At 41.6% G+C, this 27,075-nt stretch overlaps 1 protein-coding gene across 21 annotated transcripts in view; it reads right to left on the bottom strand.

Annotated features, from left to right (window-relative positions):
* Window positions 1–27,075, bottom strand: part of CSGALNACT1 (chondroitin sulfate N-acetylgalactosaminyltransferase 1) — a 330,736-nt gene that overhangs the window by 180,294 nt on the left and 123,367 nt on the right. For 2 of the 21 annotated variants that reach the window (XM_070598632.1, XM_070598650.1), the window contains exon 1: window positions 862–1,078. The exons of 12 other annotated variants lie outside the window; for them this stretch is intronic. The gene's annotated coding sequence lies outside the window, so the exon portion shown is untranslated. Of the gene's footprint in view, window positions 1–24; window positions 1,095–1,471; window positions 1,687–27,075 lie in introns of those variants that run through there. 7 more of the 21 variants (XM_070598638.1, XM_070598635.1, XM_070598646.1 and 4 more) reach the window with 7 other exon arrangements.

Below are 27,075 nucleotides of genomic sequence, written 5' to 3' on the forward strand. Positions count from 1 at the left end.
AAAAGAACTCAAAAAGCAGCAAACCTCGCAATAAAGAACCATGCCCGCGGCCCGCGCGCCGGCCCTAACTCGCTCCTCGCCTCGGATGCTCCGTCAGCCCCGGAGACACAGGCTCCCAGGCTGGGGTCCGGAGCGACAGTGCTGCCCCCCTGCCAAAGGCCCGTGGTCAGCGTCTCCACTCCCCGCCCTCCCCAATGCTTCCACGCAGTGAAACGTCAAAAAACAGCAAATCCTCTTGAAGTTTTCCCCGAGGCAAGGAAAGAGTCCACACGCTTAGAAACGGTCGGAGGCCGCCAGCAAAGCCCGGCTCTGGGGACGCGGCCCCGGCTCGAGCGCGCGGGGCTCGGGGCCGCACGAGGCTGCTGCTGCGCCCGCAGACGCGCCCGGGAGCGCGGGCGGGGAGGGCGGCGAGCGCGCACCGCCTGCCCAGCGGGCGCCTTGGGAGGACGGCCGGGCGCCGCCGCGGGCCGCAGCCGCCCTGCCCGTAAGGAACTCCACCGGGGGACACACGCGTCCACGAAGGCAGCCGCGGAAGGAGGGCCAAGCAAAACACTCTGGAGGCAAAGGCAAGGAAAGTACTCCGGGAAGGGCCTAAGCCCTCCTGTAAAGAAGCTTCCTAACGTGTCTTCAGGTCCCTGACGCAGTTTGCATGATTTTATCTCATCTGTCTTTGTAGTGCAAGTAATAGAAGAAAATAAATACTATTGTTTCCGTTTTGCACGCAGGCACACAAGCGTCGGGATGGCAGACCAGGCCCAGGGAAAGACAGGAGCCGCCCGGGGCTGCAGGCGCGGTCCCCTTCTCCCCGGGACGGCCTCCTGGAGACTGGAGGCCTCTGTCCCATTTCGTCTCTTCCTTCACCTAAGTTGGAAGTTCCTCTCCGAGGCGCTGAGAGTAACAGCGTCTATGGAGGGCGAGGTGTGTCGCCGCGGAGCTTCGGAGGCCGTCTGTCCCCGCGCTCGCACAGGTGACCGGGTCTGCGGGACAGCGCGCGGGCCGGGGGCGAGCCCCTCGGGCCCCCGGCGCGCTCTGCCGCAGGTGGGCGCGGCCGCCTCTCTCGGCGGCGCTCTCGCAACCCACTTCCGTCTCTGCCTGGCTAATTAATCTCTGTCTGAACGGAATTGCACTTGGCAGAAAGGCAGCAATGCCAAAGTGGAATAATCACTTGGACCTGAACCCGAGCTGTTTTCCATCCTTGACAAGAAATAACGTTACTCCAGAACCCGCAGGCCGGGAGTTGCAAGGAGTTTCTAATTTGGCCGCCAGTCTCACATTCTCATTCTCACCACTTCAGTTTTCTTTTCCGCTGTTAGCATGCAGGGGGCAGCTTCGGAGGCTAGATCCCTGATGTGGTCTTTATTGACATCCTTCATGGATACTCTTTGCCATCTGAATAAAAAGGGGGAAAATCCACATCCCTCAAAACCACACTTGTTTTAATAATGAAACTAAGGAGACCGCCAGCTCATACCTCCATACGATCATCAACAATCTCATCGGTACTTCTCAGTGCAGCGACCTGCAGAGGAACGCTCACAGTTTTCCCTCCACACACCGCAGTCCACATTCATCCAGCCTCCAAGTGCCGGGTCCCAGCAGCGCCGAACCGCAGGTGAAGAGCCACAGGACGGCTCCGCTCTTTCCTCTCTTCCCAGTAAAGCGCTCATTCAGACCCTGGCCCTTGATCTGGGAAATACACTGTCTCATTAGCAGTTCCCAACATCATGTGCCCCAAGAAGGGAGTCATCTCAAACCAGCAACGAAAAGGGAAAGAGACGAGACGGGCAGTAGAGATGAGGGCGGAAGGGGAGCTAGCATCCTGGAAAATCACTGCAGGTGAGCCACGGTATGCAAAAAAGACCCGGGTGTGTTCAACCGGGCACATCCCCTAGTAGAAAAAAGGGAAGGAACACAACTGCACAACCACCGTGTGCCATACGCTGTGCCAGCTGCATCACGCGTGAACTCATTTGATCCCCGCAACAATGCTATGAATATGTGCGTTAAGATGCTCACTTTACAAACGGGGAAAATGAGGCTCAAATGTGTTAAGAAACTTCCCCAACTAGTACACGGTAAAGCCAGGATTTTTCTGACATCAAAACCGAAGCTCTCAAAAGTTAAAGGAAAGCGAGCCTTTACTTTTTCTATCATGCAGCACTGTGTTACCTGCAAGTACTTGTCCTCATGTGTGGTTCTCTAACAGAGCAGAGGCCTATAGGGCTGACACTGCATTCAAGTGGTGGCCTGGCAGATATGCCGCCAGCGTCCAAAGGCTGCCACTGAGGCCTTGAGAACACAGTCCCTCCTCAATCTCCTGAATCCCTCATCCTTCCTAAGAAATCACAGTGACAAAAACACTCTTGGACAGGTCTTCCTGAGTATCAAAGAAATAGACAGTAAGAACGTGCTAAAAATAAAGCTAAATCCAGGAAAGCAATTGCAGGCATATAGAGCAGATTTAGCACCTTGCTTTGTCCAATTCAGAACACAGTTCTCAACACCATCCCGTGGTTGAAACGCTTGTATCCGGCCTGAGGTTTCCTCTCCCGGCATCTGAGGCCCAGGGTGTTCTCAACAGTTTGGCATAGAGGGTAAGGATTATGGAGGGGCTTCTGTGGCTTCATGAGTTTTAGTTACGGTAAAAAGTGGGCAAGAGAAGGCAGGATGTGCATGAGAGTGGCCGGGAGAACGTCCATGGAAAAGTCACACGCTTGGGTTGTGGGAATTTCCCAACTGGGGTTCTAAAGGTTGGGAAGTCTGCCCCACCCCACTCCCACAGTCATAGAGTTTGACATACGTCAATTAGCAGTACTCCATAATAAGTCAGTTTTAATCAGGCTAAAAGAAGACTACGAAAAGTCAACTATTGAAAAGAGCTGTTGAAAATGAGTACACTGAGATCAATACTATTTTAACAATCTAGGAACCCATTAGATGTACAATTAATAAGTCAAAGTTCCCAGAATTTTCATTTACAAAGAACTTCAAAAACCCAATTGGTCCAATGGTGGGACAATACCCGTCCATGTGCCGTAAGTCCCAAGGCTTCCTCATCTTCATAAATGTCAATCTCTAAATCTATATCCATCTAGACCACATATGTGTCAGACACATTGATCCCTGAAATGTGCAAAATAAGAAGGGAGGCTAACAAGCGCCCTCGCCTCAGCCTTAAACAGCAGATGGAGAGCGCTAAGGTCCGGCAGGGACCAGGCAGGAGTCTGCCTACGAAAGCTGCCTGGTGAGGTTTTCTTTGTGCATAAGCGGATAATAATATATATGTTTTTCAATCTTGATGATAATGTTTTTTATTTGTATAAATCAGTGGAGTCCCTCATGTTATGGTACTGGACGACGGAGCAGACCCTAGGGTCAGGAACTGTGCAGCCAAATTCTAAAATTATCTATCTCAAGAATATGTTTCAGCAAAGAAAATGCCCTTGGATGCTACACATTATAAATCACGTTACTAAATTCTTGACCACATTCCTTCCACATTAAATAATTTTACTGAAAATAGTGTTTTAGGGCACAACTGACTTTAAAAGTCATGAGTTTTTCCCCTAAAATGTTTGCTCTTTGTTACTCTGTGAAATGAAAAACAGGATCTCTGTGTCCTGGTCTAGTGTGCACAGAAGCAGACTAAATGAGAAGATAGCTCTTTCTTATAGGTCACTCAATCTCCTCACTTCAATTTCTCACTTCGATACATGGGGATAATGTCAGATACTATCAGCATGATTACCAAGATTATGAACAAATTAGTTGCTAAATTATTTGAAATCTCTTTTAAAATGTATGGGTCTATAAACATCTTAAAGGGTATCAAATAATATTTTCCTTATTTCCCAAAGATTTCCTAAGTGCCTCCCAAGCTAGGCAGTGGGGTCCTGTGAGTTCCCTGTTTCAGCCCTCTTCCCGTTATCAACATGTGAACCACTAACATGATGGAGAATGGAATGACTCACATGCTAAATAGAGATACAAATAATATGCTGTTAGAGCATAAAAGAAAGACAGACTAAACTGGACTGGAGAGGATCAGATTTATATCTAGTCTCTTGGAAAGAAACTAAATTGCTCATTATGCCATTGGTTGTGAGACCAATAACACAGTCTTTCTCCTAAATCCGTGAAGATACAGATAGATGGTTGATATACCTCCAAAAAGAGAGCCACTTTCCAGCACACAGTCTGCGCTGCCACAGTTACACTCACATGCAATTGTTCATGTTATTAGACACTCTCTCCCAGTCAATTCTTCTGGGCCAGCCCTGCCTCTATCAGATGTTGCAGCCGCTCGGCATATGCTGGATACCATAACAGATGCTAATGAGCCATGAACAGTGTTTCCGAAAGATCTGCTACACTTAATCCTGTGCATAAATTTGGGTTTTCGTCTGTTATGGACTGAAGGCTGTGTTCCCCCAAAATTCATATGTTGCAATTCTAATCCCAATGTGATGGTATTTGGAGGTGGGGCCTTTGGGAGGTAATAAGGTCATGAGGGTGGAGCCCTCAAGAGTGGGAATGGTGCCCTCATAAATGAGGCCAGAGAGCTAGCTAGCTCTTTTTTTGCCATGAGAGGATACAAGAAGTCAGCTGTCCGCAACCCGGAAGAAGGTCCTCACCAGAACCCGACCATGCTGACACCATGATCTTGAACTTCCAGCCTCCAGAACTGTGAGAAATAAATGCCTACTGTTGACAAGCCACTCTGTTTATAGTGTTTTGTTATAGCAGCCCAAGCTGACTGGACATCATCTTAAATGCATTGCTGTGAGACTTTTGACAAGTCCATAACTTCTTAGTCTCTGTTTCCAGACCTGTAGAAGAAAGGGACTGGACTAAGTCAGTGACTCTCAGCGAAGGAGGAGGATCTTTACGTGTTGCCTCCCCACCCCCACTAAGAATCCCTATGTATAAGAAGATAGATTACAGATGGGAACAAGCTGCACCAATGACGAGGACGGAGGACAGCATTTAGACTTAGATGTTAAGACGAGGGGAGAGGAGCTTTCAAGAGTACAAGCTCCTCCAGAAATAAAACCACACATATAAGGTCAGTTCATCTACGACAAGGGAGCCAAGAACGTAAAATGTAGAAAGGAGAGTCTCTTCAATAAATGGTGCTGGGAAAACTGGACAGCCACATGCAAAAGAGTGAAACTAGATCACCATCTTACACCACACACAAAAAAATTAACTCAAAATGGATTAAAGACTTGAATGTAAAACCTCAAACCATAAAACTCCTAGAAGAAAATATAGGCTGTAAGCTCCTGGCCATCGGTCTTAGCAATGTCTTCGTAGATCAGACTCTAAAAACAAGGGAAACAAAACCAGAAATAAACAAGTGGGAGTATATCAAACTAAAATGCTTCTGCACAGGAAAGGAAACCATCATCAAAACGAAAAGGCAGGGCCACCAGGTGGCGTAGTGATTAAGTTCACATGCTCTGCTTTAGCAGCCCAGGGTTCACAGGTTCGGATCCCGGGGCAGACGTACACACCACTGATCAAGCCAGGCTGTGGCAGTGTCCCATATACAAAATAGAGGAAGATGGGGACAGATGTTAGCCCAGGGCCACTCTTCCTCAAGCAAAAAGAAGAAGATTGGCAACAGATGTTAACTCAGGGCTAATCTTTCTCAAGAGGAAAAAAAAAACCAAAAAGGCAACTTCCTAAATGGGAGAATATATTTGCAAATCATACATCCAACAAAGGGTTAATATCCAAGCTATGTAAAGAACTTGGACAATTCAACAACACAAAAACAAACAACCTGATTTAAAAATGGGCAGAAATTCTGAATAGACATTTTTCCAAAGAAGACATTCAGATGGCCAATAGGCAAATGAAAAGATATTCAACATGACTAATTATTAGGGAAATGCAAATCAAATGAAACATCATCTCACGTCTGTTAGAATGGCTATTATCAAAAAGACAAAAAATAAGTGTTGGAGAAGATGTGGAGAAAAGGGAATCTTCGTACACTGCTGGTGAGAATGTAGATTAATGCAACACTATGGAAAACAGCATGGAGATTCCTCAAAAAACTAAGAATAGAACTACCAAACAATTCAGCAATTCCACTTCTGGGTATTTATCGGAAGAACACCAAAACACTAATTCAAAAAGATATATGCACCCCTATGTTCATTGAAGCATTATTTTCAACAGCCAAGATATGGAAACAACCTAAGTGTCCACTGATAGATGAATGGATAAATGTGGTATATATACACAATGGAATACTACTCAGCCATAAAAAGAATGAAATCTTGCCATTTGCAACAAAATGGATGGACCTTGAGGGTATTAAGCTAAGTAAAATAAGTCAGACAGAGAAAGACAAACACCATCTGATCTCACTCATGTAGGATCTGAAAAAAACAAAAACAAACTCATAAATAGAGAACAGATTAGTGTGTACCGGGGGGAAAGGGTTGGGGAGTGGGCGAAATGAGTGAAGGGATCAACTGTGTGGCGATGGAGGGTAACTAAACTTGTGGTGGTGAGCACTTTGTAGTGTACACAGATGTCGAATTGTAACATGGCTGTCCAACTGAAACTTACGTAATAAATAAACAAATAAATAAATAAAATGACACTGCAAAAAAAAAATACAAGTTCTTGTAAGACTTTAAATTATGGCCTTCCTGAGTATAAAGATTTTACCAAACTAGTTGATAATGGGTAATTTGACAATCAAAACTATGGATTTGTCCATTAACCAAATGCCACCTCTCACACAGCTGGTTAGTAAAGTCAGGCAAGCACAACTCTCCATTCAACAAAGCAAACTCACCCCCAGAAAAGACAATGCTCAAGAGGAATAGCTGCTCACGGATGCAATGTCCCAGGCAACAGGGCGCCCTGTGTGGGGCATCCCAACAGGAACAAATCATGCCCTCTAACACCTTACACACCCATGAACCAGCCCAGCAGAACACCAGCAACACTGAGAGGGCGTGAGCTTGTGGTTCAGAAACCCCAGGTCAGTCCCAGTTCTGCCACTGAGTTATTATGTGACCTTGAGCTAGTCACCTGTAAAATAAAAGTTTGAGCCAGATAATCTCCAAGTTACCTTCCACTACAGACACCACACTGACTTTTTATTGTCCCACATAAAAATCTATCTGCTACTAGAATCCTCGTGGCATCTTTCAGGTCAGTATATACATCTCCAATCCGGGCTCAGTTTTTAAATCACTGCATTCCCAGGCTTCTCAGGTAGGAGAGCAGTCAGGACAACTGCCCAGAACACCAGTTGGAGGCGCAGAATGGGTAAAGTTTGTCTCCTCTGGCTTCTTTACGAATCCTTCTGGCTAAATTCTACCCCCTGCACTGCCAAGGCTCTGTGCTTCTGGTGCTGAGGCTTGAGCTACAGTATCCACAGGGCTCGTGACACCGTGACAGATGAAGAAATTAAATCTTTCACCAAACTTGAACAGGAATTTTCACTGGTAATTTTTATCTTCTTCCTTCCCAGATGCAGGAATGTCAATAGTTGAGAGATATTTTGACGTTGGTAAAAAGTCATTACAAACATGGACTTGCTCCCAAATGATCTCTCATTATCTTGCAAATGCATTACTTTTGCTGTATCAATTTTTTAGTCTATTTCATGTTACGCTCCAGCTGCAAGTAAATTGAGAACATACTGTCCACATTTTCAAAAAAAGACTAACATTAACAGAACAAATCTTTCACCATGAAAATGAAAACTATGGGTAAATATTTATATAATTGAATTTCTTCCATCAATTCCTTGGGTTGGGCCAATGGAAGGATGCTTTTTTTTTAATATTGAGAGCCAAGGAGACAGAAGAAAATTTTAATCTCAATGTTCAAATAAATAGTATATTGCTTATGGACATCATTTTTTTAAATATGTATACAGAATGTAAACGGATGTTACTCTCAGGGAACCTACAATTGCTGGATGCTGTTTAGTATGTACACTGGATAACAATGAACGGAAAATAAGAACAGGAAGCACAGGTATTTAAACCATAAATATTTTAAAATCATTAAGATTTGTTTTCACTCCATACCACAGCCAGTTAAGCAAGACAGGGGTAAGGAGTGAACAAAGAAAAAACAATTGAAGTACTTAGCAACAAAAAGGAATTAACTATTGGTACACATATTAACATGAATGATAATTGCACTGAGTGAAAGAAGCCAGACAAGTAGAAAACATACTGTATGATTCCATTTACATAAACTTCTAGCAGAGCAGTGTTTGCTTGGGGATGGGGTGGAGGTTGAAAGGGGCCAGGAGGCACCAGAAGGTCCAGGATTGTGGCACCAAGAGCACAGGAACATTTTCCTGGTAAGGTATATGTTCATTATCTTGATTGTGGTGATGGTTTCATGTGTATATCAAAACTAATCAAACTGCACACTTTAACTATATGAGCTTATTGTATATCAATTAGACCTCAATAAAGCTATAAAAATTATTGAGTAGTGAGACAAAAGTAGGGAAAAAATTTGAAGATAAGGAATAGTCAAATTTGGGAATAATTAAGATAGCTGCTGGATGAAGAGGTACAGAAAAAGTCAACTAACTAGACCCGTAAAAGATACCAGAGAAAGATTTCTCATTGTTGGAAGTTCAGGAGGTTTCATAATCCAGAAAAAGCTTTCTGAGCAGCTAAGGACCATGCCTAGACTATATTCATCCCTCCCTCAAAAATAAAAAAAGCTCTTATTTCCTCAAGGCTTTTGACAGAAATGGTTCTAACTACCCTCAGAATAGCAGTAACAATAGCTGGCATTTATTGAGCCCTTACGGTAAACCAGGCCCCAGTCTAGTGGATTATCTCATTAATCCTCAACCAAGGAGCCTAAGAAATGGGCTGTATTATGATCCTCCATTTTACAGAGGAGGACACCGAAGCTCAAAGAGGTGAAATAACTTGCTTAATGTCCTCCACCATTCCAGTGGTGGAGCTGGGATATGAACCCAGGTGCTGTGACTCTGGAGTCAAGTTCTTGAAATGAAACTTCCCTCCCTCTGCCAGACAAACAGGACCCTGGAACGGGGCTGCAGGTCGTGACTTGCTGATTCACACCTCTGGAGGCTTAAAGGAACCCTTTGTGCATTAAAGGGCTACATTTTTAAGTCTAAAGGCTAATCTTTTGCGTGGTAGATGCAGCAAAGGTCAGTAATGAAGTGATAGTGGAAGGTAAAGGGAATCTTAGTAGGTGGGGCAGGAAAAATAATGCCAGAAATCGACAGACTTGGCGTTGGCCATGTGCTCACCAATGACTGTAAACTTGGGCAAGCCATTTCTCCTCCTTGGGTCTGTTTCTTCGTTCCTCAAATTAAGGGTTTGGACTAAGCGATTTCTAAGACTCCTTCCAGTTCTGTGATTCTGCCACTTTTCTTTTGGGGAACACTGCTTGCATTTTTAACTTGGGTCAAAAATTTTCCACGAACCAAACACATCTCAGATACCAAGACTCCATCTCCTGAAACACCTGGACACCTCCCTCTCCGAAACTAGCAAATTCCTCCATTATTTTCACAAGGGATCTGTTCCCAAGGAGCAGTCCTAAAGGAAGGCCCAAGGAAAGGAGGGTCCCTCAACCAGGGCCCGCCATGTTGTCCTGTGCATGCTACCCATTTTTTCACTTCAAAAACACTGAAGAGTTGATTCGGGCTTTCGGGTGGTGAAAGGAAGCACCCCCACCACCCAGTCCGCAGCTCATTCCATTTTCCCTGTGAAGCTTCTGACACCTGACATGAGCCCAAGCACTTCCTATACTGTGGCTACAAATGCCAGATTCCATTTATTTCCGTTCCTGTCATTCTCAAAAGTGGCTATTCTCTCTTTGCACTAAAAACACATCATTTTTTCTTTTTAAATGATAGATTTTGTGACCCTTTGGGGAGACATAAAAAATAAGAGCAACTAAGTAAGGCAATTGTAAACCATTTCAACATCTATAAAACCTTCTCCTTTATCACAAAAGAAAAGAAAGAAGGAAAAGTAGCTGGAAAAAAATGCAGCTGACGGGGAACTTGATAGCTTTGAGAAGAACTTCTCTCATGAATTTTCATCTCTGTATTTTGGGGTTTTAACTGACTTGAAAATTATTTCTGGGAAAAGCATTTCTCAAGTGTCATAACAACTTTGCAAATGCACTGGTGGGGCAAACTTAAAAATCACAAGGAAGATAATGTCTACTCGTCTATAACTCTACCAATATATCTGCTCTCCATTTTTTTTTTAAAGATTTTATTTTTTCCTTTTTCTCCCCAAAGCCCCCCAGTACATAGTTGTATATTCTTCGTTGTGGGTCCTTCCAGTTGTAGCATGTGGGACGCTGCCTCAGCGTGGTTTGATGAGCAGTGCCATGTCCGTGCCCAGGATTCGAACCAACGAAACACTGGGCCGCCTGCAGCGGAGCACACAGACTTAACCACTCGGCCACGGGGCCAGCCCTCTGCTCTCCATTTTTATTCTGTATTTCGTACATTCTATTTTCATAGATATCTCAGAACACATAACTGATGTTTTTACTTTATTTTTATTGACTCATTTAGCAATCATTATACTATAATAAACCAAAAATTAAAGTACAGACCACCCCTCTCCTGCATAGAACCAGAGATTTACAAAGCTCATTTCCTGCCTTCATCATCGCACAGACAGAGGTTTCCTTGCAGTTGTGTTCACTCTGTGCACACCACTTTCTAATTTTTTTGCTCAAATTCTCCATATATCTACTTAGTCCACAGACCTGCCATTTTATATGGAGCGATCTCCTATTGCGTGCAAAACGGTTTAATTACCCATCTTCCAGCTAGTTGTCCCCACCCGTTATTACAACCGGGTCAAGCATTTTTAAATAAAGCAATTTTGGTTTTCCTTTTTAAGCTATTTCCTCAGGCTATCATCTGAAAAGTGGGATTAATAGTTTAAAGACCATAATCAGCTGGGAGATTTTTATGATAAATTTCCAGGTGGCTCTCCAAAAGAGGTATTACCAATCTGCCATGTCACCAGAAAAATAGGAGCCTCGTTTTTTCCTCAGAGTCTCTTTAACACTGGGCTTTCTGGGTTTGATTTATGTTGGGGTGGTTTCAAAAGAATGATGTAAGGTCTTTTAGTTCTTAGAATCTGTCATATATTTGTTTAATACTCTTACTGCCTCTTTTTAAAAATATGTATTGATCACCTACTACACGCCCGGTGCTTCGTCTGCCTATGACTCACTCACTACCCTGACTGCCTCGGACAGTGGAAAGCACACATTTTATTTTCACTACGGAAACTGAGTCTCGGAAGGTTACATAATGTACACAAGACTTCAAGGCTAATATCTGGATTATTATAGAAATCAAACTCACTATTTTATATAGATTATATATATTATAGGATAATAGAGGATTCAAACTCATGAGCTACTTGCTGTGGATTTTCCATTACCCCATTCTGCCTCATAATCACAACCTTTAAATTTCTGTCAGTTTTTCTTTTCGCTGCTTTTCTTTCTTTCTTTTTTGGTTCAGTTTCCCTATTTATTGAGGTATAAAATACACAAGTAAAGTGACCGAAGTGCCCTCATCTTAAAGGTACAGCTCAATGAACTTTTACATACGTAGACACAATAGAACCACCATGCGGATCAAGACATAGAATCTTTTCTCAGCTTACATCTTTTCCTTTCTTACTTTTTAAACATAGATTGGTTTTGTACTTCTCATTCTATACAGGATCTGGTACTGAAGCTATGCAAATAGGTGTTTAATAAACTCTGTTTAATCACAGAAGGTTGAAAACTAGAAGTGACCTCAGAGATTATGTGTTCCAACCTCTTAAACTTCCAGATGTGGAAACTGAAGCCCAGAGGGAAAGTGACTTATGCAGGATCTAATAATTCAGAGCTATTTCTGCCACACCCTGCCGCCCTCGCAGGCCACTGGCTGGCTGCTTTCCACTCCTTACATAAAAGACATAGGAGGCACGACAAAGAGGACAGAGTGCATAACAGAGAAAAAGGGCCCAGGTAAACATTTTTTACTGTTATCTTTGTTTTAAATGAGCTTTGAAGTAACCAAAGATTGCCGTCAAATTGGTGAAGAAATGCTCATTAAGCTGACCTTACTATAAAACACTATCTTTTCCACACAAAAGTATCAACACTTGAAATCAAATGAGTTTAGTCCTTCAGAGTGGTCTACTGAGACGGCAGACACGGTCCCATAATGCTCCTTTGCTCATGACTTCTTTTGAACACGCCCTTTTTGATGAACTTTCAGAGCTAATTTGAATCAAACAAATAAACCATTTTATTTTTAAAAACTATAAAATTAGCAAGAACAAAATAAAAACTAGATGTGTGCCTTTCAAGTCACTAGAAAGAAAATAAAAATATAATACATATAACAAAAGCACAGAGAAGAAAAAAAAGCATATAAAATCGAAATTGTTTTCTAATTGACAAAAGATCAAACCTATCAAATATGACAATAAATGTGAACAGGTTAAACATCTCCAACAAAGACAAAGATTCTCGACATCTAGTTATATGCTGTTTATAAGACAAGCCTAAAACCAAATGACCCAGAAATCTAAAATAAAAGGAAGGGCAAGATGTATTAAGAAAATACAAATGAAAAGATAGTTTAGACGGCAATATTTATATCAAACAAAGCAGATTTTGAGGCAAAAGAACATTTAACAAGATGGAAAATATGTGAAAACTTTCAACCTCACTAATAATAAAAATTCCACTTTTGGGGCTGGCCCCGTGGCCGAGTGGTTAAGTTCACGTGCTCCGCTGCAGGCGGCCCAGTGTTTCGTTGGTTTGAATCCTGGGCGCGGACATGGCACTGCTCGTCAAACCACGCTGAGGCAGCGTCCCACATGCCACAACTGGAAGGACCCACAACGAAGAATATACAACTATGTACTGGGGGGCTTTGGGGAGAAAAATAAAAAAATCTTTAAAAAAAAAAAATTCCACTTTTAAGAAATAGTTTAACTTATCAAACAGGCAAATATATTTTAATGATAATACCTTTATCATTGAGGGTACAGCCAAATAGACACGTCTGTACACTGCTATTAAGACAATAGAAAAATGGTCAATACAGTATGGATGCATATGATGGAAAAAAATGTAACCAGTAAAAGTCATGTTTTAAAAAATATTTACTGAACAGCAATGTACCCATCATCTAAGTAAAAGGCAAGATACAGGTGTATTCAGGAGGATCTCAATTTGTCTTAAATAAAATACACATGTGAGATATTTTTAAAACTAGAAAAAATATACCAAAATACTGCTCTGGTTAAATTAGAGAGCTCTTTAGTTACTTCTTTATGCTATTTTTCCCTATTTTTTTTTTAAAGATTGGCACCTGAGCTAACAACTGTTGCCAATCTTCTTTTCTTTTTATTCTTCTCCCCAAAGCCCCCCAGTACATAGTTGAGTATTTTTAGTTGTGGGTCCTTCTAGTCGTGGCGTGTGGGACACTGCCTCAGCGTGGCCTGATGAGCAGTGCCATGTCTGCACCCAGGATCCGAACCAGCGAAACCCCAGGCTGCTGAAACGGAGCGCGTGAACTTAACCACTCGGCCACCGGGGCTGGCCTCTATTTTTCCCCATTAAAAAAAAAAAACAGAGGGCCTACAAAGACACAGATTTGCCAGCGTTAGAAAGAAGAATGTGAAGTGCTCAAAGATAATTCTGAACACGAAGTTCCAAAAATATTTTAAGTGAAGGCAGCCTCGTGGGAAAAGTCTCCCAAAGTAGCTTCGTTGAATTACTTACATTCATGTTGATGTATATATTTTGACATGTTAAGATATCTTAAAATAAAATTGTACTGATTTATGTTAACGTGTCATTTATTTAACAATTTGAAGGAAGAACAGACAAGCTTTTAAAAGAGGGACTCAATAAAAGTCATTATATTTCTATATGCTTAAAATGAGATTTGTACTCACTATCATGGTTAGGAAATAATCAGATTCCAGATCTTTCAGGAAGTTCTGTATCTTTGAACAATATATACCAAAAAATTATAATACAATAGCTATCAAGTGTGACTGCACAGCCGGAGTTCACAGACCTAAAAGAACCTTAGAAGTCATGGTAACCAACTTCCTATTCTCTAGAAACCACAGTTTAGAGGTGACGTGACTGGCCCATGTTCTTAACTAGCGCTTTTTCCTAGCACAGCTGCATCTGTAATCTCTTCTGAATTTTTCCTTCTCGCTGGATTTACATAAGGTACTTATCACCACCACCCATTTTCCTCCTCAGTGAACTCTTTACCTCTGAAGGAGAAAGGAAATTGTTAACGGAGTGGAGGGCAGGTGATGGAACAGGCAAACCTCTCCCCTCTCATTCATCCAACAGGAATGCACCCAGTGCCTGCACAGGGTCAAGTCCTACGACGGGGCTCTGTCCCTGACCGCAGGACCCCCAGGTTATCTGTTCCTCCACTCTCCACAATTCAGAAGGCCACGGGGTGTGAGGCGGCATGCGGATGGTGCTATGGGAGCAGAGGGAAAGAGCATCTCGTCAGATTAGGCTAATCAGACTCACACTCGAGTCACGAAAGGCAGGTGGGAGTGCAGACGAGGGAAGAAATGGAAGACAGAAGAACAGCAGTCTAGACAGGGGCGCCCATGGGAAAAGCACAGACACAAGACAGTAGGGCAGAGTTTGGGACCTGCAAGGAGCTTAACCTGGCTGGACTTTCAGACGCCTGTGGGAAAGCGGAAGCAGGTGAGGTGACAGGAAAGGCTGGGAACCTCTGCTGAGTGAAGGACCACGTCCTAAGGGCCATGGAGCCACTAAGGGAACTTAAGTGGGAAACTGAAATAGTCATATGTATGTTTTAGAATGTTCAGTGTGGTGCTGTGATGAGGCTGGGCTGGAGAGGTGAAGACCCAAGGTGTGGAACCAACCAGAAGGATCCAGCATTTACCCAACTGAGAAGGACTGGAAGCCTGCACCAAGGAGGGCCGGTGCCATACAAGGGACAGGTTTGAAGACATCTCAGCTTGCAGTTGGGACCTGGTCATTTTCACGTGGAGTGAGTTTCAGAAAGGAGTCTATTCAAAGTTTTAACTTTCTTATTTTTCAAAAAACATTTTTGAATCATTTTCATATTCATGTCACAATGACAAAATGGCCCTGTCCTCAGACTTTAAATTTTGAGGAATATTGAGTCAATTCTACCATAGAAGGGGAAGCAGAGGTCAGTGAGGTTACCTGAGAGACACAGACCTGCCGACGAGTCACAGCATAAATAGTGATTAGAGTACCAGAGGTGCCACCTGGGATAAAAATCCCAGCCTGGCCACCTGAAACCTTTTGGGCAAGTTATCCTTTTTAAATCTCAATTTTCTCATTTCTAAAACGAGGAGAATGATGGGACCTACCTGAGGAGGTTAATCAGGAGGCTGACACAGGAGAATGAGCACCTGTTAAATGATCACTTTATTACATAGTACAGAGGACTCCTCAGGGCTGGAAAAGAAGGATTTGTTTAAATTTAAAATATTAGCTTTTATTGTTTAGATATCCTGAGTTCTGGCTATTGGACAAGAAAGAGAGGATCGACACCCTGGTGGGAGCAACTTCAAGCTCTCGTCAGATGCTGCTTCTCAGTTTCAAGCAGGGTCGTCAGAAGGAGCCAAGGTCCTCACATGGAGACCGCGAGATGCTCCCACATCCCAAATCTGTCAGAAGAACTCTGGGAAGTAAAAGCTTAAAAGGTGAAGACACAGTAATAGAAAAATCATTCGGGCAAAAGGAGAGGAATTATCTATTCTGTATTCTGAAGATGTAAATGGAGAAACTCAATTACTACAAAGAAAAGCTGTAAAAATTTTGTGAAAACCTTGAGATCAGGGCCAGCCTGTGGCCGGGTAGTTGAGTTTGCATGCTCCACTGTGGCGGGCCTGGGTTTCACTGGTTCAGATCCTGGGTGCAGACACAGCACTGCTCATCAGGCCATGCTGAGGCAGCAGCCCACAGAGCACAACGGAAGGACCTACAACTAGAATACACAACTACATACTGGGCACTTCAGGAAAAAGAAGGAAAAAAAAAAAGAGGAAGATTGGCAACAGGTGTTAGCTCAGGGCCAATCTTGAAAAAAAAAAACATCCTTGAAGTCTTGGTAGTTTTGCCAGAGGTGACAGACGATCACTAGTCCAAGTTCTAGGAAACCCTCATAGAATAAAGAAATGTATAAAGAAGGAATTGCTGTATTGAAGTCAGTAAAATTGTTAACTTTCATCCCAGGATTCTTAGGGAAGTCAGCAGATACAATGAGAACGCTTGTAACTGCAGTCTTGGAGGAACGAGTCAGTGGTGTGCCGGCAACTGTTCAATGATTTGCTCCCCGGGAAAAAAAATTGCAAGCATATCTATATCCATGGACATGAGTTAATGATAAATTTTACTGATATAGACTATTAGTACACAATTTACAAATAATAATAAAATAGACAATGTTCTTTATCCTGAATTCCATATAACCAATGCATTCATTGATTTTTGCCAAGTTCTTGTATCTGTAGAAAACCCACGGTCGCAATTGACAGATGAGTGTAGTTCAAACATGAGTGCTTCTTGATATTTTATTTGTCACTGAGAGTAAGACAACACATTACTCACTTATCAATGGCAAAAGTGAATTTTTTTGCTGAGTCAGATCGCTGTTTTTGAATATTAAAAGAATATTTTCACAATTTTTGGCGCTATTCACGATGTAATGCTACAGAGAGGAGAAACTATTAATTTCACTCTGCAATTTTCTTCATCATTTTCTTAAATCTAGAAAACAAAACAATAAATCTCACCCTAATATATAGTCAATACTCCCAGGAAGTAAATAGTCCAACGTGGCCAACAGCAAGCTACAACACGACCACCAATGAATACAGAGTTTGGAAGAAACGCACAGTAGCCTGCGTCATACGGTGCTTCCTCCACACAGGTGCTCATTGCTGCCCACACACAAACTCCTTCCAACTCCTTCATCCAGGTCAGCAGCAGCAATGTGCCCCTATTTGCTCAACTTGACAAGACGAGGTTATTGTTTTATTGTTTAGGGATCATAAATATCCATGTGAGGATGCTGTTTGTAATTCCAAGGATTATCTTTATTAAACTTGGTTACCATTCTAAGACATGACCTTTCTCAGTGGTGTCCTTGAGCCAGATCAGATTGGCTCACAAGAGATAATTATTAAATTTTCAGGAATTTTGCAAGCTGGTTGTTAAATACAACCATTATTAAAAATAAATTATACAAACTTATAATTAAATAAATTTAACTTAAAATTAAAAACAAAGATACTAAGTATTCAAGATTCATTACTTCCTATTAATTTTACTACATTTTACTACTATCTATTAACTTGAAGTTATTCAGATTACATGAAAATAGTAGCATATAAACTTGGGAGGGGTAGAAATGGAATTAAAGTATTCTAATGTCCTTGTATTGTCCAGGAAGTGGTAAGAGTACTAATTTGTATTAGACTTTAATAAGTGAAAGAAGAATGTTTTATCCCCTCTAAAGTAACCACTAAAAGAACATGTAACTAACAAACCAAGAGAAAAGGGGAAAAATAAAAAGTAAAAAGGACTTAGTTGAAAATAAGGCAAGAGGAGAGAGAAACAAGAACAGGTGGGACAAACAGAAACCAAATAGTAAGATGGTAGATCAATTGCCAAATAGATTTCATTAAAGGCAAATAGACTAAATAGCCCAATTAAAAGACAAAGAATGACAAACTAGATGAGACACACTTTAAACATAAGGATACAGAATGTTTGACAGTAATAGGATAAAAAAACAAAAACGATATACCATGAAAACACTAACCAAAAGAAAGCTGGAAGAGCTATGTTAATCAAAGTAGACTTTAAGGGAAAAATCATTGTCATCACACTAATATAACAATTCTGTATTTTGTATGCATGTAATAATATGGGCTCAAACTACATAAAATAAAAAGCGAAGGAACTAAAAGGAGACATAATCATAAGTGGTAATCCATAATCATAATGAGATATTTAACACACCTCTCTCAGGAGCTAATAGAATAAACAGGAAAAAAATGAATTTTCCTATCTTTTTACTTTTAACTTAATCTCTATATCCTTAAGAAGTGTCTATTATAAGCAGCATAAAGCTGCTCTGACACATCTTTCTAACTGAACAATACTATTAACCCTCTTGAACGCTGTACCAACTGTAGAGTACGCCTCATTTTCAGGAGTAAAGAGAGTGTTTACAACAAGTGACTACATGCTGGGCCAGAAAGCACGTCTCAACAGATCTCTAAAGATGGAAGTTGCATGGAGTGGGTTCACTGATTATAGTAAAATTAAGCCAGAAATCAATAAGAGAAAGAACTGGAAAATCCCCAGGTTGGCTATTAACCAGTAAACTTGCAAATAATTCATGAATCAAAAACTACTTAGAACTGATAATTAAAATATAAATCATTCCAGAGGGAAAACCTCCAAGCCAAAAAGGGTCTTCTGATCCATCCACTGAAAGTGGGGAAGACATGTGCCCCCTCAACGAGGAGCTGACCTGAGACAGCCGTCATTCTTATTAACGGACCACACATTGAGTCTGTGCCTAAGAGGGGCCTCCGCCTGATCCAAAGTCCAGGAGGTCATTTGAGGCAAATGGTTAAATACCTTAGCACTGGACCCTGGGCAACTACCCCAGGGAACACAACGATCTTCTTCCATTTTACAGTGAGAAATGGTGTAGTTAATTATGTGCCAAAGACCCTTGGCTGTCCTTCCAGTGCCCAGCATTACTTCCCCAACAGGAGGATGCCCACCCCCACCCAGACTATTTGGACCACCTCGCCAACAGTGGAGATACTCTGAGACTCTGTACCTTCTGCCACCCTGGCTCCCAATGGTCCTTATCCATAAGGGACTATTCTCTCAACTTTCACCTGGATAAGGGCCCTGCCTTCTGGTACTTGAGAATTACATCTATACACAAAACATAGATAAAAATAGATAATAATAAAATAATAAAATAATAAAAAATAAAAACCACAAATAGATAAAAGCTACAAAAATATTCCAGTTTGAAAAAAATTTTTTATTCATCACAAATGAAGCTCTCCTCGTGCTACAGCTACTAAATTGCCTGCACGCTTTATAATGCATTTCCTGTCGCTCATGTGAATAATAAAATATTTAGAATACTATAACAAACATATTCAAAAGATAACTATGTCTTTAAACATCCAAAGTATATTAATTGGAGTAATTAACACTAAATGCTGTAAAACCCCCAAATCTCAGTGGTTTAAAACAGCAACACTTTAGCTCCCTTTTGAGTCACCATCTAAGGTAGTTAACAGAGCACTCTGCTCCAGTGGAGACTCAGGGATCCAGGCTGCTACTGGTTCCTGCTTCAGTGGTCATATGGGTATCCTGAAGCTAGCAGCAGCAGAGGAGCACACAGGGAGGTCAATCAGATCCTTAACCTCCCAGCCTGGAAGTGACAGGCATCAGTTATGCTCAGATGCCATTGGCCAGAACTAGTCACAGGACCCTACCGAAATTCAAAGGGACTGACAAGTATAGCGTTCCCAGTGATTAGGAGGAAGGTGAAATGGTTCAACCCATCATACTGCCTCTGCCTTAAACAGATATCCAACCTCACAGCCTATTAAGGAGGAAAGAGGAAGTAGCATTCACTGATTTTGGTACCAAGTTCAATGCCAAGAATTTTACACACATTGTATTTAAACCAAAAGAAAACTTGTGAACAAGATGCCATTATCCCCATTTTATACATGAAGAAACTGAAGCATAGAGTTATTAGACAAGTAAGTGAGGAGCTGAAGCCAGGTCTATCTGACGCCAGGGCCCATAGTTCTTTCTTGACTGTCTCTGGCTGCTCCCAGTGTGGCCCACAGCCCACGTGCATCAGAGTCACTTGAGGCGTCTCTGCAAATCGTGGGTCCTGAGCCCCACACCACACCCACTGAAGAAGCAGCCCCAGGGTGCAGGAACTGCACTTTCAGCAGGTTTCCAAGGGCCTCTATACTACCGGTTATGCTCTCTCTGGAATGCAACAGTGAAATTCCAAATCATCCCTTTCAAGAAGTACAAAAACGTATGGAAAAGAGATCAGATTCAGCAGGTTTAAGAAGGGAGGCCTGATGGCAAACTGAGAATCCCACAGACCAGGGAGTCAGAGCTGTGGGCACTCGGTCTAGAGCAATCAACCTCCGAGTGACTGCAGGAAGTCACTGACCCCACTGAAACTGCTCCACAGAAAGACCACGTTTTCTCCACTGAAAAGGGCTGGGAGCAGGGTGAAGAACCTCGGCAGCCCCTCTGGCTTCACAGCAATGTGGGAACTGCAAAGTGAGGTAACAAAACAAACACAGAATGAAGACCGCAAAACAGCATTGGAAATAATCGGTAATCTCAGCAAGCTGCTTTGTAGATATAGACAAGCTTCTTCTAAAACTTATACAGAAAAGCAAAAGACCTAAAACACCTAAAAACAATTTTGAAAAAGAAGGATAAAATTAGAGGAATCACAATACCCAATTTTAAGACTTACTCTGTAACTACAGTAATCAAGACAGCGTGGTATTGGCAGAAGGGTAGATGTCTAGATCAATAGAAAAGATTTAAAAACCCAGAAATAGCTACAGAAGTATGGCCACTGGATTTTTTACAAAGACACAAAAGCAACTGAATGGAGAAAGGATAGCATCTTCAACAAACGGTATTGGAACAACTGGATATCCATATACAAAAAAAGGAATAATTTCAATCTAAACCTGGTATGTAAAGAAAAATTAAATCAAAATGAACCCTAGATCTCAATGTAAAATGTAAAAATATAAAACATTTAGGAAAAAACAAAGGAGAATATCTTTGTGATTTATGGTTAGGCAAAGAAATCTTTAGACAAAACACTGAAAGCATGATTAATAAAAAAAAAAAGTCAATAAATTAAAAACTGTTGCTCTGCAAAAGATTCTGTGAATAGGATGAAAAGATAAGCCACAGAAAGGGAGAAAATATCTGCGAGTCATGTATCTGAAAAAGGACTTGTATTCTGAACATATAAAGCATTTGCTAAAGTCAATAGTAAGAAAACAAAGAATCCAGTTTAAAATATGGGCAAAAGATTTGACCAGACCTTCGCCAAAGAGAATATATGGATGGCAAATAAGTACATGAAGAGCTGTGCAACACCATAAGCCGCTACGGAAATACAAATTAAAGCCACAATGAGACATCACGTCATATCTATTAGAATGGCAAAAATAAAAAAATTATGGTAACACGAAATTCTGGCAAGGATGCAGAGAAACTGGATCTCTCATACATTGCTGAGGAAGTGTAAAATGGTACAGCCGGTAGAGGAAACAGTTTTTTAAAAAGTTAAACATACACTTAACAGATGACTCAGCAATCACAATTTTAGGTATTTATCCTTCAAGAAATGAAAACATGCTCACACGAAATGTACATGAATTTTCATAACAGCTTTATTTGTAATAGCCAAAAAACTGACAATAACCCGAACGTCTTTCAGGAGTAAATGGATCAACAAACTGTGGTAAACCCATACAACGGAATACTAATCAGTAATGAAAAGGAAGGGACTACTGAGACACAAACTTGGATGGATCACAAGGTCATGCTATTGAGTGAAAAAGACCAATCTCAAAAGGTATGATTCTACTTGTATGACATTCTCAAAGAGTGATGGAGAACAGAGCAGTAGCTGCCGGGGGGGAGGGGTGAAGGAAGAGTGTGACTGCAAAGTGACAGCTTTGTGGACATGCAACAATTCTGGATCCTGACTGTGATGGTTACACGAATCTAGGCACGTAACAAAATCTCAGAGAACCACACACACATACACATGACTACACAAAGGAAAGCACGAGAAACTGGTGAAATTTCAAAGAAGGTGTATAGTTCAATTAATAGTGTTAGACCGATGTCAATTTCCTGGTTTTGATAAAGTATTATAATTATGGAAGCTATTATCATTGGATGAAGCTGGGGGAAGAGCACATGGGAACTTCGTGTACTATTTTTTCAACTTCTTGTGAGTCTAAATGATTTCAAAATAAAAAGTTAAAAAATAGCTAACATTTGTTGAGTACTCTCTATGTAGCCACACTGTTCTGAGAACTTACATATATTTCAACATATTAAATACTTAAATCTTTGCAGTAGAGACCACATTACATTTTACAGATGAGGAAACTGAGTTTCAGAAAAGTTAAGTAATTTTGGCAAGGACACAGTTGGTAAAGTAAAGGAGGTGGGACCCAAACCCAGGAAGTCCATTCCAGAGCCGTCAGTCTTAGCCAATAAGTGATATTTTTTACAAAAAAGAAAAAAATGCAGGACAAAGAAAACGTCAGAATAGGAGTGACTAATATGGAGGCAAAGAAAAAGAATCAAAAAGACAAAGTGGACAGGGATGCAAAGGCGCCAGAAGCCAACTTTCTGGCTCACACACTGTGTGTGCCAGGCCCCAAGGAGAGCACACCTCCCATTGTGATCAGCGTGTCTCTAAAAGACTGAGAAGTGGGAGAGGGGTAAGGAGCATTTTAAAGGAATTGTAAACAGCTTAGCTTCTCTTAGAACAGGTCAGAAGAATTGGGAGTATACTCCAGAGGAAGTTAAGAAGGGGGTTTAACTACCATCTTTATGAAGGCTTTTGAGAGAGTGTCCAGAGGACATAACAGGACAAATGAAAGCAGACAAATTGAAAAAAGAGAGGGTTTAGTTTGACATTAAAAAATGTTACCCTGGGGCCAGCCGCATGGCATAGTGGTTGAGTTCCCAAGCTCCGCTTCAGTGGCCTGGGCTTCGCAGGTTCAGATCCTGGGCATGGACCTATGCACCGCTCATCAAGCCACGCTGTGGCAGCATCCCACATACAAAATAGAGGAAGATTGGCAGAGATGTTAGCTCAAGGACAATCTTCCTCACCAAAAAAAAAAAAAAAGAAGAAGAAATAAAAAAATGTTTTCCTGACCATCTGAGGAGGAATAAAACTAGAACAGGTGAGAGGGCAGTTGACTGTTTCTTCCGAGACCTTTGAGAAGGAAAGTAGAAAGAATGGCAGGTCATTCTACTCAAAATGACCCCTGTGCAGACAGGCAGCCTGCCCTGGGCCAGGCTCCACAGAGAGCACCTTATACATGTTGTCTGTTTTAATCAGCTCATTATGAAGCAGGTGTGGCCATTCCCATTTTACAGATAAGGAAACTGAGCTTCAGAGAGGCTGAGTATCTGCCCAAGGGCCTTCAGGTGCCCAGAGGCACACGTGAGACTCAAACCCAGGTTTCTCTGCCTTCACAGCCCAGACCTTCCCACGACAGTACACACACTGCTAAGTTTGGAGACATAAAGACTCAGAGAGGCCCCTGCCTGCTGGCATAAAACTGGATCAAATAATCAACTACAGTCCCTTCCAGCTGCAAAAGTATCTATCCCTCCAAATGCTACTAACCTGATCTTACATCAGCTCCACCTCCGCTCATCTCTATCACGCTCTTCTTTTGGAATTCAATTTTGTCCAGTAAGTTACCTTATACTTCTAATTGTCAATCTCCTCACAACATCCCTGTGGGGTATGACAAATTGAATTAGAAGAAACAAAAGAGAAAGAGTAAGCACAATTAACTCCCATTTTACAGACATGAAACTGAGCTGCCCAGTAAGTCAGGCATGGAATCAACCTCATGTATGGGTGGACAGAGACTTAGGTGGCTGGGGAATGCAACCTTCTGAAGGTTGCAAAATAGAACTAGCACAGCCCAGTGGAAGCCACCACAGAGCAACTACCCCACTGAAAGGTCTCTTCCCATCCAGCCAACAGGGGTCCAGGGGTGGTCACTGGCTCCCCACCTCTGCCCTGTGAAAACAGTTACAGCAGCCATGGTTAAGAAAAGATACGCCACCAAAGTTCCCCAGGTGTGAATTCATGTGTGTGTGTCCCAATAAAATTTTATTTATGGATACTGAAATTTGAATTTCATACAATCTTTTGCTAATTTAAAAAAAATTGATGGAGGGGCTGGCCCCGTGGCCGAGTGGTTAAGTTTGCGTGCTCCGCTGCAGGCGGCCCAGTGTTTCGTTGGTTCATATCCTGGGTGCGGAGACGGCACTGCTCGTCAAACCACGCTGTGGCAGCATCCCACATGCCACAATTAGAGGGACCCACAACGAAGAATATGCAACTACGTACCGAGGGGCTTTGGGGAGAAAAAGGAAAAAAATAAAATCTTTAAAAAAAAATTGATGGAGAATTTTTCAGAGAAGTTTTAGGTTTACAGAAAAATTGAGCAGAAAGTATAGAGTGTTCCCACGTATTCCGAACCGCCTCCCTCATTTCCCCTATTATTAACATCTTGCATTGGTGTGGTACATGCAGTACAACTGATAAACCAACATGGATGCATTATTAACTAAAGACCACACTTTACATTAGGATTTACTCTTCATGGTATACGGTTCTATAGGTTCTGCCAAATGCATAATGATATGCATCCACCATCACAGTATGATACAGAATAGTTTCATTGGCCTAAGAACCCTGTGTGCTCTGTCTACTCACCCCTCTCCACCCCAAAGCCTGGCAATCACTATTCTTTTTACTGTGTCCAGAGTTTTTCTTTTTCCAGAACATCATATAGTTAGAATCATAAGTATGCAGCTTTTTCAGACTGGCTTCTTTCATTTAGCAATATACATTTAAGGTCCTTCCTTGTCCTTTCATGGCTCGATAGATATATTTTTTTAATTAATAGGTTTTTTTCAAGAGCAGTTTTAGGTTTACAGAAAAATGGATCAGAAGTTTACAGAGAGTTCTGACATATGCCCTCTCCCCCAGCATACACAGGTTCCCCTATTATTTACAACTTGTATTAGTGTGGTACATTTGTTACAACTGATGCACCAATATGGACACATTATTATTAACTAAAGTCCGCGCTTGGACATTAGGCTTCACTGGGTTTTGACAAATGTATAAAGACATGTATCCATCATTAGCCCATTTCTTTTTTATCACTGAGTAATATTCCATGGTATGGATGTACCACAGTTTGTTTATCCATTAACTGCTGAAGGACATTTTGGTTGCTTCCAATTTGGGGCAATGATAAATAAAAGTGCTATAAACAGAGTGATGTCAGCATCATGGCAGAGTGAGCTTGCACAGGACTCTCTCCCCTCCAACATACAACAAAAAGGAGCAACCATATTCCAACAAAAAATATCCCAATAGCACAGGAATCCTCAGAGACCCACAGCAGCCAAACGACAGAGGGCAGAGAGGCTGGAGCCCCCTCGGAGGAGCTGCAGCAGGGTAAGAGAGAACTTCACTCCCTCCCCTAAAGACTGGGATTGCTGCCAGGAGGTTCCGAGAAGGAAGAAGTAGGGGAGGGGTCACGCATCTGCAGGATCACCCAGGACTCCCTAGCACCCTTGCAGCCTAAAGGGAAGCCCTCTAATGGGGCAAAAGCTTTTGCGTGGGGTGACCTCATCAAGTCAAGACCCCAGGAGCCCAGATAGTGAGAGCTGATTGGGAAACCCATAGTGGCAACAGGCATAACTGCAACTGAATAATATCACTATGAGGAAAAAACGCTCTAGCATCAAACAATTCATAAGAGCTCCAGAGCAGAAGGAAAGCAATAAAAACACAGAATTATGTCCTGAGGACTTGGAAATAAGTAAACTAAATGACAATGAATTCAGAATAGCTATCATCAAAAAACTCAATGAGGTAAAGGACAACATAGAGAAACAAGTCAAGGAGTTCTGGAGTTACTTCATAAAAGAGATTGAAACTATAAAGAAGAATCAATCAGAAATACTAGAGATGAAAAATACAATGGATCAGATAAAACCAAATATGGATTCCCTGAATGCTCGTGTGGACACCATAGAGGAGCAAATTAGCATAATCGAAGATAGACAGATTGAATGGCTCCAGACAGAGGAAGAGAGAGAACTAAAACTGAAAAGAAATGAAGAAAACCTCTGAGAAATAGCTGATTCACTGCGGAAATGCAACATAAGAATTATAGGTATCCAAGAAGGAAAAGAAAAGGAGAATGGAGCAGAAAGCATGCTCAAAGAAATAATAGTAGAGAACTTCCCACATCTAGGGAATGAGAGAGAAATGCATGCGAAGGAAGATTTCAGATCTCCTAGATATGTCAATGTAAAAAGACCTACTGCAAGGCATATAGTAGTAAAACTGGCAAAAATGAATGACAAAGAAAGAATACTCAGGGCAGCAAGGTAGAAGAAAATAATCTACAAAGGAACCCCTATCAGACTTTCAGCGGATTTCTCTGCAGGAACCTTACAAGCTAGGAGAGATTGGAATCACATATTCAAAACTTTAAAAGATAAAAATCTTCAGCCAAGAATACTTTATCCAGCAAAAATATCCTTCAGATATGAGGGAAAAATTAAATCCTTCCCAGACAAACAAAAGCTAAGGGACTTCGTAGCCACAAGACCCCACACACACAAGAAATCCTCAAGATGGCCCTCATACCTAAAAACAGAAAAAAGGGAGAAAGTGGTCACAAAACACAGAGTAAGGAGACAAATAGACAGAATCAGAACAGGATAGCCAATATTCAACTATAGCATTAGGATAAAGGGAAGGAAAACACCAAAAACAAAGACAATCTTGTCACTTTAACCACAAACTCACAACACAAGTTGGAATAAGAGATGAAAATAATAACTTAGGAGGGGAGAAGGAAAGGGACTGAATCAGTTTAGGCTAAGAAAATAACAGACCACCAGAAAATGGATTATGCTATGCACAAGATTCTGAATACAAATTTCAGGGTAGCCACTAAACTAAAAAACAGAACAGAGACACAAAAAATAAAAACGGAAAATGCTAAGAAATCCAGCATAAGAAACTGCAGAAGTCATGGGTAGACCAAAACGCACAGGACGAGAAACAAAGGAAACGCAGGAAAACCAGAAAACGAGTGACAGAATGACAGC

Source organism: Equus przewalskii, chromosome 28 (assembly GCF_037783145.1).
Source record: "Equus przewalskii isolate Varuska chromosome 28, EquPr2, whole genome shotgun sequence".
Classification (NCBI taxonomy): Eukaryota; Metazoa; Chordata; class Mammalia; order Perissodactyla; family Equidae; genus Equus; species Equus przewalskii.